The 2,150-nt window shown below is 34.6% G+C and overlaps 1 long non-coding RNA gene across 3 annotated transcripts; it reads right to left on the bottom strand.

Moving 5' to 3' along the window:
• Positions 1–388: 388 nt before the first annotated feature.
• On the bottom strand, positions 389–1,918 carry LOC141614926 (uncharacterized). Of its 3 annotated transcripts, none has more exons than XR_012529472.1 (4): positions 1,802–1,898; positions 1,647–1,718; positions 995–1,148; positions 389–557 (listed from the first exon to the last, which is right to left on the bottom strand). It is a non-coding gene; the product is annotated as an uncharacterized LOC141614926 (long non-coding RNA). The 3 variants fall into 3 exon arrangements; XR_012529473.1 differs by having other exon boundaries at positions 995–1,132; XR_012529474.1 differs by lacking the exon at positions 1,647–1,718 and having other exon boundaries at positions 1,802–1,918.
• Between the last annotated feature and the right edge of the window lie 232 nt (positions 1,919–2,150).

Raw genomic sequence — 2,150 nt, 5'->3', positions numbered from 1 at the left:
CTCAACCGATGCCAATGCGGGCGATGCCAATGACATTTTTTTGAATTGGCATCGGTTCATGAACCGATGCCAATTTACACATATTGGCATCGGTTATTGTTCAATTGGCATCGGTTTTAACCGATGGGAATTTACACATATTGGCATCGGTTGTACCATAAAAACCGATGCCAATTTTTGCATTATTGGCATCGGTTGTAACTTAGGAACCGATGTCAATCATCAATTACAACAAATAAAAAAAAAAAACGTGCCTGACCAATAAATAAACTATATTACCTGCATTTTGTTTTCTAAAAGCTATAAAAAATTCGACAATATCTCTTTATAAATTGAACAATCCAAATTTCATAACTTCAGTACCAACAAATCCGAATCCAATACAGTACAACCATTCAACGAATTGTATCCAACAAGAAAATCACATACATGAAAACCTCTAACTATTCGAGTATGTAAATCAACCGTTCACAACATCATATATATTTTAATTATTTTACAATATAAAGCCAAAGTCTCCTGAACCTCGTTCATTTCTTCAAGTGTTATTACTAAACCTGAAACACACAGTAAACAAGAACAATGTATTATTAGCTAAACTATGACTTAAAACAACTTAGAAAGAGAAATAAACTAAAATTTAGAACAATAATTTAGGATGAGAAAATTGTTTAATACGCATATCAGAGTACGACCAGCAATCAATATGCATTTATACTGAAGGGTGAGGAAAGTAGGCCATATTCTGCAATTACACAACTAAAAGTTGATCCTAAACGAAGTACTTCCGAAACTAAGCATCATAAAAGAAGACATTAACACAAATGTCACAAACATGTGGCAAAAAGCAATGGAAACTTGTGTTATTGAGTTCTTATAACACCATAAACGCAGGGGGATTCACCACCGGTCAGGTTTCTTAGGTCGGGTATCTTTTACCACTCTAATGCGTAATACTAAGATCAAGGATGAACATATAACGCTTAGCAAGTACCTGAAAAGAGGCAGCCAAATACTCCCTAGTGGGATCAATCATCATATACCAATGCCGATAATGAAAACATGTCAACGGTATGGTTGTGAATTGCAGTTGACAAACACCAGCAATAAGCCCTCAAATTGCGTTGAATGCCTATAATAGCATAATCCTGCATTAAACACCATTCAGTCCAACTCAGGCCTCCAGAATCCGATAATATATTCAATAGGAATGCATAGATTAACATATTCGTGAACTTCTCTTAGTAAATGTGGAAACTATTGATATGCATCAGAACAACAAACATCAGCAAGTGCGTAAACTATCATGTTTTCACTTCCAGAGTTTAGAGAAAGAGCGAGTATTTGAACTGTTGATATGCATCAGAACAACAAACAAGCAGGAACACAAAGCAAAAAAATGAGTCGAGAAAGAGCGAGTATTTGAATCGAGTTTGTGAGTCTGGTCCATTGAAGTCAAAAGAAATAGAGGAATGAAGAAGAGATAGAGAAGTGAAAAGGCAACTAAAATGACCTAAACATTGAAATTGTGAAATTTGAAATTAGATACCTCATAGAAGAGCATAAATTAGAACTAGAATCACTTAAATACCGCTAAAAAAAAGCATAACTAATTCACAATGAGCTATTCTTAACCAATAGCACACCTGCCTCAGCCCTTCTTTTAGTCACTTAGTTAACGTCTTATCAAGTCATGTCCATTCTCACCATTAGAGGCCCTATGAGAAGCAAATAAACTATATATAAATCAAATATTATCATAGAATGAGCTATTCTCAAGTAGTAGAGCAAATAAACTGACCTATCTTACATATTGCACAGGCAAAAATTCCTTTGCTAAAGTCCTAATCCTTCCTGGGTAATCGAAGCCTCCTGACTGTGGCTCCTGTTGCAACAATCACTATGTGGCACTTTATCTACAGAATAAAAATGACAAAGAACATATAAACTGAATAAGAAATTATTTCCAACACGATCTATATAAAACTGATACAAAAGGATACATGCCCAATGAAATAAAAAATCTTATGTGCAAGTAAGAAAAAGATAGATACAATCTCAGTCACAAAGATCACTGGTTCAAGTACACAAGGATATCAGTTTAAGTTCACCTTAAGTACATTTAGAAGGTATCGCTCGCTATGTTACTT

This window comes from Silene latifolia, chromosome 11 (assembly GCF_048544455.1).
Source record: "Silene latifolia isolate original U9 population chromosome 11, ASM4854445v1, whole genome shotgun sequence".
NCBI classification, from domain to species: Eukaryota; Viridiplantae; Streptophyta; class Magnoliopsida; order Caryophyllales; family Caryophyllaceae; genus Silene; species Silene latifolia.
Note: the sequence above shows the minus strand (reverse complement) of the source record. Positions and strands in the feature narration are given on the sequence as shown.